Below are 12,606 nucleotides of genomic sequence, written 5' to 3' on the forward strand. Positions count from 1 at the left end.
TAAGTTAAGGGAAAGTTATTTAAATCAAAAGTGTTTAAATTAAATTAAATTAATCTTGTTTACTACAAAAAGAAAGATATCTGCAGTCTGAACAGCAGCAATTAAAAAGTTTGCCATTGCTTATTCTTTCTAACTCACAGTTATGTGGGGTCTTTGATGCTGTCTGAGCTTGTTTTCTTGCGAATAATTCCTTGTTAGCACTGAGATACTACCTAGTGGGATAATGAAGTATCTGCAAGAAAGAAACCAAGTTCAGAGGAAACCAAGGACCCCACAGTTCAACCCTGAATGACAAATATTCACTTCTATTGATATCAAAGTTATGCATCAGTTATATCATCCTCAGGCACCTGAAATAATTATCAGCTAAAAGAGGTGCCAAATCTGAACTAAAAAAAAAATGTTATATCTACTTCCAAAATTCATTAAGCAATGGATAATTAATCTGGTTCAGAAATTATATACTCAGTAAATTGTGCTCTTTATTTAATTTATAAGCAATCTGACTTCCACATGCTCTGGAGGATTTCCACCTAAGAACAAATTTAGATGTAAAATATATATTAAAAAAATAAAACTGACCAGAAGAATTCAAAACTAAGCAAAGCAAAACGAACAGGAAAAAGGACAAAAAGGGGGCTCCTCAATCTCACCCTGCCCACAAGGCCTGGGAGAACATTGGGGTCTTCAGCATTGTCCTGAAGGACCTAAGGTGGGAGACTCACAAATCTCTTCATTCCAGAGGAGTTGAAACAGAGTATGTGGGCTTCCTGGGTCCTACAAGATGACACTTTTTAAATAATAGGCTGCAGAATATGCCTCCTGTGCTCAACCATACCAGTTAAGCAGACGCAACTGGAGATAGGTAGTTCTTCAGATAGGCAGGTCCTATCCTTCATATGAGAGGGACGCAACGGCTCAGTGGCTAAGATGCTGAGCTTGTCGATCGAAAGGTCGGCAGTTCAGCGGTTCGAATCCCTAGCGCCGCATAACAGGGTGAGCTCCCGTTACTTGTCCTAGCTTCTGCCAACCTAGCAGTTTGAAGATGACGTAAAAATCACGTAAAAAATGCAAGTAGAAAAATAGGGACCACCTTTGGTGGGAAGGTAACACTGTTCCGTGCACCTTTGGCGTTTAGTCATGCCGGCCATATGACCACAGAATTGTCATCAGACAGCGCTGGCTCTTTGGCTTTGAAACAGAGATGAGTACCATCCTCTAGAGTCGGGAACGACTAGCACATATGTGCAAGGAGAACCTTTACCTTTACCTATGCTTCATATGTTTTTAAAGATGATAATGAGCACTTTGAACTGCACCCAGAAGCCAGAATGCAGCTTACAAAGCGGTGGAATGACACGCATATAATGCCACACACACCCATCCCTTTCCAGTCCACCACATTCAGAAACAGCTTTACAAACTGCAGATTACACTTTGCAGTAACCTAATTATGAGGTGACCACAGAAATGCAATCCTTTGAGAGTCAACAATGGAATACTGAGGATTTGGGGGGGGGAGGGTGGAAAGCCACTCAGTGTTGTGTGGATTGAGCCTTAGTCTGTTCCTTCCTACACAGCTCCAGGCATTGGGTCATTGGGTCTATATCAGGGTCTTCTCCAATAACTCTTGATCTCGTACTACCTGTTCATTTTTAAGTTTCATTATTAGTGTTTCCAGTGAGCAAGGGTTCCAAGTAACATAACCATAGCAAACAAAACTCTGAGGCAGGCAATTTCCTCAAAGAATAGGTTTGTTGGATATGTCACATTGGCACAGGCTGGTGAAAACAGACTCTGAATATTCCCGCGATTTTCAACTAATTAAAAGCAAATGTTTGTCACTTTCTGAAAACTATCAGCCACATGGTCCCATCAGGATATTGTCCAGTTGCTAAGTGACTCCAATCCCCTCCTTCCAAGCATCTGGAGGAATGTCCTTGGTTCCCAAGAGAAAGTATTTTGTTTTGACTACAACTCCCCAACTATCTCTATCTCCTATCCCTCTTCTCCAGCATGTCAACACTGAAGTCTCAAAATGGCCTCAGTCAGGCTAGCATCAGGGTTGGTAGTATTACTTCATGTAATACTAATTTTTTTTTTAATTTGATTTATATGCCGCCCTTCTCCGGAGACTCAGGGCGGCTTACAATGCGTTAAGCAATAGCCTTCATTCTTTTGTATATTTTATACAAAGTCAGCTTATTGCCCCCACAATCTGGGTCCTCATTTTACCTACCTTAGAAAGGATGGAAGGCTGAGTCAACCTTGAGCCTTGGAGAGATTCGAACCAGCAGAAATTGCAGGCAGCTGTGTTAATAACAGGGTGCACTAAACCCCTGTACTATCAAGGCTCTCAAAACAACAAATTATTTGTTGTTTTTCTGTTGGTCCAAAATATTATTAAAAATTGAAAGAAAAATTCAATTTTCTTCACTTAGCATTGTTGTTGGCCTAGCCTTCACATCTATTTGTTATAACTGGAAATTATAGCTTTCACAATGTGTGCCTTTATTATCACTTTGATGTTCCTGCACTTTAATATATTTTATAGATTTGTCACTCCTGCCTACAGTTACCATTCTGTGAATTTTTGAGTCTAGAAAGATAAAGCCTTGACATTACAACATCTTCTCCTGTGTTTTATTTTGAGTTGGCCCCTGCTTGTGTGTATATATGGCGGGGTGTATTTGTTTGTTTTCTTTCTAATTTCTTTTTGGTTTATTGAACAAACATAAATTGCCTTTTGCACTCTAATGTTTTAATACAGTACACTGTCTACCAACTTCAATTTAACATTGGCCAGTTAATCAGATCCTCTGTATGGCATGTCAGTCTCATCTGGTCATAGAATATCACTCCAGTATTTATGATAATAAACTATTCTGCAGAGACAATATTTTTGCCATGAAAACATTTAATCACAGTATTTGCAAGCCTAATTAAGATAGGGCAGGCAGGGGTTTAGAGAGGGATAACAAAATGAGCCTTTTGTTATAATAACCATGCTCCACTCCTTTAGCTGCCTGAGTACATTACGCACACATAAAAAAGAAGTGGTAATTTTTATATTGTGATGTTCATGTCAGCATTTTGGACAAAATTGTTAGATTCTGTTGATACTTCTGAGGGCAGGGCAAGGCTGCTGACCCTTTGACTGACCGAAGTCTCATTGCCGGTGAGAAAGTAAGTTTTTTTTTAATAAGGGGCAAAGCAACTTCCATTGGCTAGAGCAGGGCTGTCAAACTCTGAGCCCACAGGCCAGATGCATCATGCGCTAGCCACACCTGCACCCAGTTTAGTGAAAGGGGGGGAAGTCCCAATACATCATATGATGACGGCGTGATGACGTGAGTCTGACGCCTCTGGGTTAAATCTGGCTGCTACAGATTTTGTCCATTTCTTAATGACTAGATCCCAACTATAGGAACAAGCAGGGAAGTTGTACAGGAGGCAGACTTGGGTTTTTTAAGGGATTAAATAGTTTCCTATTGGCAAAAAATATGAAGCACGTGTTTTGCCTTTAAAACACTTTAAAACTTCCAACACATTTTAAAAATTCACTTTTCCAGCCATTCTGGAAGGTCTGAGGCAGCCACATTTGATAGTAGTTGCAGTTTGCAAATATTCAAGGGCAGTTCTGTGACATTACAGCAGTCTATATGCCAGCATTTTTTTATTCCAGAGACATCTAAAATTGGGACACCAGCCCAAGCAGGGCAAAAGTCCTCCTGGCAAAATTTCCCCCTAACATTCCATGAGAAATACAGAATCCAGGAGAATCCCAAATTGCTCTTTCTGGAGAGAGTCCAACCCTATCAAGAACTAACATTGATATCAACCTGGAATTCAGTCAACCTCTGAATCTACAGCATTGTAAATTGCTAAGGTTAAGATTGAGCCTCTTTCTTCATCTTTATAGCTTCCAGATACCAACTGGTTAAAAAAAAAAAAACACTTCATCTACCAATTGACCTAAAAGTAGTGCTGGGTATCATCAGTGAATTCATGGAAATTAACTCTAAACCACTGAATGACCTTCCAAAGCAGCTTTATGTGGATAATACAGTAAAGTGGAAGACAAGGTTGGACCTGCAGCACCTCATATTGGGATTCCTGATGATTTGACTGTGTTTTTTCCCATACAGACAAACCATCCAGTCAAAATACTTACAAGTGTTACCTGATATGCTACGTAGCATAGAAGGATCTAATGCTAATGTTGCACATATATGGGAGGTTGAACAACTGGGCCCAGTGGTGCAGCTGTAAAATCTGGAGCTGGACATGCTTAAAATTCTAGAGATGAGAATGGATTTTAGGAGGAGCCCTTCTATTTTACCGCCTTGTACTATATTTAACAGCACGGTATCAGCAATAGAGTCCTTCAAGTTTTTGAGTTCCAGAGTCTCCCAGGACTTGAAATGTTTTAACTGTACTTGCCTTCTGGCAGCTCTGTGCATGCAAGCACTAGGAACAGGCTCCCCCTGTTCCTCTGCCTCTCTGATGTCCGACTCTGGAGTCTCCAGAGTCCGCACATAACTTCCAGATGGCCCTGGCCCCATCTCAGCCTCTGACACAGAGCCCTCATCCGAGCCTTCCCCAGACTTCAGGACTGGCCCATGTTCCTCCCCAGCCTTCTCACTGTCTGACTCTGCTGCCAGCTCCACAGGCTGCTGGCACCCTGTGAGAGAAACAGCCAGATGGTATTCTATTGTTCTGTACCCGTCCCACACGCACACACACCAACAGATGTCCAAGAGTTAAAGACCAAACTATCCGACAAAATCCTTTTCCTTATGATAACAGAACTTGGCAGCAACCTAGTGGCTGCCTGCCAAGAGTGTATTACTTATGAAGGAAAGAGATAACTTCTCTCCGCTTCTGGTACATCAGAGTAAAATGCTCAATAATTACAGAGTAAATCAAGTCCAAAGATAATCCAGCAAAGTCTATAGCAAAAGTCCGGCAATGCAGAATGGCATGGAAGCTTTCAGCTTTGTTCGTCACAAGGCTTGACTGGCCACCACGCTCCCTTTTATATCCTGTGGGGTGTGGTCCAGTGACTCAGCCTAATCTCGGGCACGCCTTTTCTTCTGTTGCATGCGCTTATCTCTGCGACGCTGGCGTGCATCCAGCCAAGACTCATTACTCTCATCACTGTCCACCTGTGGCTGCGTGGACGTGCTTGGCCCCGGCGCTATCTCTTGCCCTTCGGCGGACACCGAAGGCACCCACCAAAGAGGAGGGTCCTGGAGAGGATGGCCTTGCCAACTTCTCTCCTTCACTCTCGGAGTCCTCTCCTGCCGATGACACAGACTCAGGTAACAGAGCCACAACATCTATAGCCAAATAAGCTAAGACCAGCGGTATGAGAATTTCAGGGTGTGTGTGTGATGAAGATCGACTTGTGTCCTTTCATGATGAGTCACAAGTCACAATTATTTTTATAGGGGATGTGAACATTAATCAAACATTTCCTAGGGGTTTGGGGCATAGAAAAGGTTGGGAAGTGCTGAACTGAAGGATTGTTTTCAATTTCAGATTCAAATATAACAGCAAACACTCAGCTAATGGTTTGCCGTTTTAGATTTAATTGCAATATCAGTATTCATTATCGTGCAAAGGAAAACAATCTAAAAGCCATTAAGTTTAAGGGATAAGAATATGATGAACACAGAATAGGCTTTTTATTAAGACTGATATCAAATATTACTTCGTTCTTTCTGAAAAATAAGAGTTATATATCCAATAAATACAAGTAGAATTAGGAGTGAGGAAAGCTTGACCTGCATGTATTATTCATAAGGGATAGGATTGCTTAGTTCAGGGGTCTCCAACCTTGGCAACTTTAAGCCTGGAGGACTTCAACTCCCAGAATTCCCCAGCCAGCTTTCCTCCAGCTTAAAGTTGCCAAGGTTGGAGACCCCTGGCTTAATTAATTTAACTAATTGAATTGCACACATAACAAATAAAACCACCCAGAGCAATATGTCCTGAGATACTGTCCAAGCTAAAGTCTATTATCTGTCATTGGAAAATAGCATTTTTAGGGCCTACAAAGATACTGAACATAGCACACATAATTGCAACAAGTCGACTGGGCAATTAACTTTAGGCAAAACCACTGACTGAAGATGGGACAACACTCAGTGGAGTTTTAAAAGTTATGGTTCGGTTCAGTGAACAGGGATACCTTTGATATTCACTCTCTCTAGCATGCAATGGAAAATTATTGGGTTGGATGATTTAGAATATAGGTTTTCAAAGTACAAAATAATGTCTTGATTTGTAGTTATATCTTAAGAGACTTTTGTAGAATCAGCAGTGCCAAATATAAAAGGGAAGCAAAGTGAAATATCTATTCTTCCAAAACTGCTATCACAACCAGTTAAACTCTGTGTGAATCTCCCAAATGGAGTGTAAATAAAAATGCTGCCTAGGTGAAAATCTGTACCGTTTTTAGGTTTCTTTGCCATTATTTAGTAGAAACTTGCGAGTTCAGAGATTTCTTTTGTTAGATTAACGTTATTTCTGGACATACAAGTCAGTATATTAATTTCTATTTCATTTTCTCATTTTCTATTTTCCAGTCTGGACTTCCATTTTTAACAAATACATGAAATACATGTGTATACATGAAAATGCATGTACACCAGTGGTGGTTGCTAGTGGTTTTACCTGGATCGGGGAACCGGTAGCGGCGGTGGAGGAAGCTCTGCCCACCCACGCCGGATGCTTCTGTGCATGCGTGCACGAGCGAACTGGTAGCAACAGGTTTTGCAACCCACTACTGATATACACTCATATTTATTTCTGTCAATATAAATATTTTTATAAATACTTTTACATTTTTTTCAAGAAAGCCTCTTAATATGAAGCATTAATGTTGTGCACACTGTGCTCTAAAATATGGATTCATTGACTTCTTTGTAAGGGTCTAGGACAACTTGCCGTGGCCAATTCACCACAGCCAAATTGTGTCGGAACAACTCACTACAGGACAAAAGTTACACTAATATCAAAGAAATGGTAGAAAAGAATCATTAAATAAAGGATACAAGGAGAGAGACAAAATGAAATGTGAATGACAAAAACTAAAATATTTTTAATTATTTTAAATAATTAAATTAAACTGTTGTATTGGCCATAGCAAGTTGTCCCACAGCAAGTTGGCTGTGTTGAGTTGGCCATGGCGAGTTGGCTGCAACAAGCTGGTCACAGCGAGTTGTCCCATTCTGTCTTTGCAATTGCTTTTTGCCTTGTAAATGCACATATAGGCATGTAGTTGGATACATACAGATATCATGGTGACCTATAAGCAGCTCAGTATGATTGCAATAAGCAAAATGATTTCCCATTAAGAATTACGGAACCAAACCTAATTAAACTTATTTTAAAGCTTCTATTAAGGTTTAGTCATTTTATTTTACTTGTTTATGAAATAGATAGATAGATAGATAGATAGATAGATAGATAGATAGATAGATAGATAGATAAGACAGACAGAGATGATGATAGATAGATAGATAGATAGATAGATAGATAGATAGATAGATAGATAGATAGATAGATAGATATTAACAGAGTTGGAAGGAACCTTGCAGGTCATCGAGTCCAACCCCCTGTCCGAGCAGGAGACCCTACATCTGCCTCTACCTAGGATCGAACTCACAAGCTCCTGATTGTGAGGCAAGAGCTCCACCTCTAGGCCATCAGGTCTTGTTTTGGAATGGTGTTCCAAAACACAGATAAGGCCAGCTTCCAAGGTCCTATCAGGTGCCATTTTAGATAGAAAAATCTGCATGTACTTGCTATACTATACAAATATATATATATATATATATATATATATATATATATATATATATATATATATATATATATATATATATATATATATATATATATATATATATTTCTTTTGATTCATAGGTATAAATGTGCGATATTTTTGCAATCAGGGTTTTTTCCTATGTTGAAAGATGTTAAAATGGCCATGGTGGGATGAAATCACAAAATATGGGTGTGTCTGGCTGAAGAGGTCTAAAAAGGCCGAAATAGTGCTATCCCAATCTCCCATAAGTCACAGAAGAAACAACATAAAATGTCTGACAAGCCTGAAAGCGATGAATAGAGATTTCATTCCACCATGGCCATTTTAACATCTTTCAACATAGGAAAAAAACCCTGATTGCAAAAATATCGCACATTTATACCTATGAATCAAAAGAAATAAATATTTGACCTCTACAGGGAGGAGTCACAAAATATGGGTGTGTCTGGCTGAAGAGGTCTAAAAAGGCCGAAATAGTGCTATCCCAGTCTCCCATAAGTCACAGAAGAAACAACATAAAATGTCTGACAAGCCTGAAAGCGATGAATAGAGATTTCATCCCACCATGGCCATTTTAACATCTTTCAACATAGAAAAAACCCTGATTGCAAAAATATCGCATATATATATATATATATATATATATATATATATATATATATATATATATATATATATATATATGCTGTATAATTGCATTTATTTTGCCTGCTAATAATCTTAATTTCAGACTGAATATATCTTTCATCTTTTGTTCTTTCAACAAGTTTCATATAGCTATAGCAGAAAGCAATATTCAACTTTGCAGTTTGATTTCTTGGCTAACCAGGATATCTAATGCATCCAAAGTAAAATGAAATATTGTTTTCAACACGCAGTAGATGGATTATATGCACAACAAAATATTTCAATGTTTTACATTATGTTGAATATTTAACATTGATTTAAGATTAGCTCATCTCAAGAGATTTTAAGAACTCATTATTTACCCATTCTGCCTGTAACAATAATATGATTCCAAGATGCTGAAAGATGGTACAAATAGCACAAAAAAGAAACTTAATCCACATAATTAACATTCTATTTGAAGGCTGCATTAAGAAAGCCAAAAAAAAAAAAAATCCTCCTTAGGTTTTAGATTAAAACTGACATTGTTCATAAACATATACCACAGGATATATGGAGATAGTGTGTATAATCATCTTCGCCTATTATAACATTTCAATTTGCAGCTGCTGACTTTTTCACTTGCTATTTTATTTCTGTCTCATTTTGTAGTTCTGTTCACACGCATACATACAAAACAAGTTTGCACATATTTTCACCTCCTTTCAGAAATGGAAATCATTTTGTTTCTTTTTATTTTTTTTGAACTTGAGACTTTTCTACTAATTGCATCCAAATAGAAAACTGCAACAGAATCCATTTTCTTTTCGAAATAGAATGATTTCAGCATCATATCTTCCTAAACCATTGGCATTATGATTGCACATTTCTATTGGAAGCAATGTTTTCTAAAACCGTGGAATAAAATTTAATGTCATGTTCAGCTACGAGCAGATAGAAAAAGAGAAAAAGAAGACAGTGGGAGGAGGAGGAGGAAGAGGAGGAGGAGGAGGAAGAGGAGGAGGAGAAGGAGGAGAGGAGAAGGAGGAGGAGGTGGAGAAGGAAAAGTAAATGGAGGAAGAAGAGGAGGAATTAGAATGTAGAATACATAAATTTATTTTAAAAGTCATCATGTATCATTTTATAAATGTTCTCTTCTATAAATAAATTGTAACCTGGAAAAACATTCTGACAAAGAATGCAGAAGTATAATGAGCTTTTTTCTATTAGTTAAATAAATGTCAACAAGAATCAGAACACAGCTTCCTCCAAAAGGAATCGGAAAGTTTTTCCATCTGATATTCAGTCATACATGAATATTTATTTATTTTTTTTAAAAAAATAATCCTTTTATTATTAGTAATAGTTCAATATGGACAACTGGGCATATAATTATAGACTAACAGTTTTCATGAAATAATGCAGGAACAGTTCTCTGTAACCTTTAGCTAGCACACACAAAAAGTAAAGGGAATTCCAAATGCCTTTTCACCAGTACTCTTCTTTCAGTCTGGTATATTTAAAGCATCTCCTGAAATGAAGCTTTACATGACATATGTTCATTGTCTACAAAGTTTCCTACAATGTGTTTCTCAATTCATCTCCCTTGTTCCCAAGATTATAAAGAGCAAATTCATAAATGGTTTTTTAAAGATAAACTAATGTTTTTTTTAAAAAAAGATAAACACCTCTAAAATTATGTTTTTTGCCATGAAAAATTTATTTGTCATGACATTATCTTTGTTGTGTTAGAGCTGCACTAATAATCAGGCGCCCAAACATCCAACAACTGGGGGTGGAAAGAAATCAGTGTTTGACAAAAATAAACTTGGTTGTTAGTATATTTATAGATAAACATATAAGGAATGTTTATAATATTAGACCTGTGGTAGCTAGGAAAATCAACCTATGATAGTCCCAAATATTTGTATTTGGCAAGTAAATAAAATAAAGCACTGTTAAGTAACACCAGCTGCCTGCAATTACTGCAAGTTCAAATCTCACCAGGCTCAAGGTTGACTCAGCCTTCCATCCTTCCGAGGTAGGTAAAATGAGGACCTGGATTGTGGGGGCAATAAGCTGACTTTGTATAAAAAAGAACACTGCTTTTGGGGGGGGGCGAAAGCCCTACTAAGCAGGTATATACAAAAGTATGAAGGCTATTACTTAACACATTGTAAGCCGCCCTGAGTCTCCGGAAAAGGGCAGCATATAAATCTAACCGATAAATAAATAAATAAATAAATAAATAAATAAATAAATAAATAAATAAATAAATAAATAAATAAATAAATAAATAAATAAATAAATTCAAATGGTAAAAAAAAAAAAGTCTAATTTGAATATCTTAATAGAACGTTTCCTAAAGATAAGGAGATGGCTAAAGAAATGTTAAGCCATGCAAAAGCTGTTAGGAGATTAGATATATGTTGTCCCTAGGAATAAGCAAATCTAGCACTGAACATAAAACATAGAATAATAGACTTGGAAGTGACCTTGGAGGTCTTCCAATCCAACCCTTGTTCCAGCAGGAGACCCTATGCCATTTCAGACAAATGGTTATCCAATCTCTTTTTGAAAGCCTCCAGTGATGGAGCACCCACAGCTTCTGAAGCTAGGCAAGCTATTCTATTGATTGATTGCTCTCATTGTTAAGAAATTTCTCCTTAGATCTAAGTTGCTTCTCTCCTAGTTTCCATCCATTGTTTTTTGTCTTGCTTTTTGCTGCTTTGGAAAATAGCTTGACACCCATGTGTCTGAGGGAATCCCTCAAATATTGGAACACTGCTGTCATGTCTCCCCTAGTTTTTCTTTTCATTAGATTAGACATACCCAACTCCTGTAACCATTCTTCATATGTTTCAGCCTCCAGCCTCCTAATCATTCTTGTTGCTCTTCTCTGCACTCTTTCCAGAGTGTCAACACCTTTTTTTATTGTGGTGATCTGTCAAGTATTTGCAAGCCATTGGCACATGTGTCATATAGACACCAGTGGAAGCAGAGAGGGTGTCCACCCCTATGTGTAAAGGAGGGGCTTACCCTGAGTATAAAACCCCCTCCAACCTTTTCCACCTTGCGCTCTCTCCATCTCTCTCTCTTCATGTTTGTTCCTCATGAGACTTGATCTCTGTTGTTCATAGTTAATATGATTTATTATATTAATAAATACGTTTAAGACATTTATTTATGCATCTGCCTCTGAACTCTTCTATGCTCCTGGGTGTTTCTACAATCCCAATTCCACATGATCAAAACTGGATGCAGTATTCCAAGTGTGGTCTTAATAAGGCTTTATAAAGTGGTACTAGAACTTCATGTAATCTTGATTCTGTCCCTCTATTAATTCAGCTTAAAATTGCATTGACTTTTTTTGGCTGCTGGCCCATATTGTTGGCTCATATTTAAGTGACTGTCCACTAGGATTCCAAGATCCATATCACAGTTACTGGCATTAAGCCAGGTTTCACCTAGTCTGTACCTGTACAGTTGGTTTTTCTTGCCAAATTGCAAAATCCTAAATTTATTTCACTACGTTAGATAAGGCCCAGTGTTCAAGTCTGTCAATATCTTTTTGGATCTTGAGATTGTCTTCTGGGGTGTTGGCTATTCCTGCCAGCTTAGTGTCATCTGTAAATTTAATGAGTTTGCCTTCTGTTCCCTCATCTAGATCACTTATGAAAACATTGAAGAGTACTGGGCCTAAAATGGAACCTTGAGTTACTCCCTGCTTACTTTCCTCCATGTAGATATATTCCTGTTGAGGATTACCCATTGAGTATGATTTGTCAGCCAGTTACAAAACCATCTGGTGATGGTGCTGTCTATCGCACATTTTTCTAGCTTGCCAAGAAGTAGTTTGTGGTCTACTTTATCAAATGATTTACTGAAATCTAAGTATACTATGTCTGCAGCACTTCACGGAATCACTAATTTAGTCATTTTGTTGAAGAATGAAATAAGATTTGTTTGGCATGATCTGTTTTTGACAAATCAATGTTGGCTTCTAGTTATAACATTGTTTGCTTCCAGATGTTCGCAAATTTGTTGCTTGGTTATCTGTTCCCAGATAATTTCTGGATATTTCTGGATATTTATGTCAGGCTGATTGCTCTGTAATTTCCTCGATCTGGTTTTTTTCTTCCTTTTTTGAAGATGGGAACAAT

At 37.9% G+C, this 12,606-nt stretch overlaps 1 protein-coding gene across 2 annotated transcripts in view; it reads left to right on the top strand.

Annotated features, from left to right (window-relative positions):
* The window catches only part of LOC139320031 (bifunctional heparan sulfate N-deacetylase/N-sulfotransferase 4), a 142,967-nt gene that overhangs the window by 107,564 nt on the left and 22,797 nt on the right, over positions 1-12,606 (top strand). The window lies entirely within an intron of this gene.

Source organism: Pituophis catenifer, unplaced genomic scaffold, assembly GCF_029215685.1.
Source record: "Pituophis catenifer annectens isolate HBS135680 unplaced genomic scaffold, rPitCat1.0.hap2 SCAF_8, whole genome shotgun sequence".
NCBI classification, from domain to species: Eukaryota; Metazoa; Chordata; class Lepidosauria; order Squamata; family Colubridae; genus Pituophis; species Pituophis catenifer.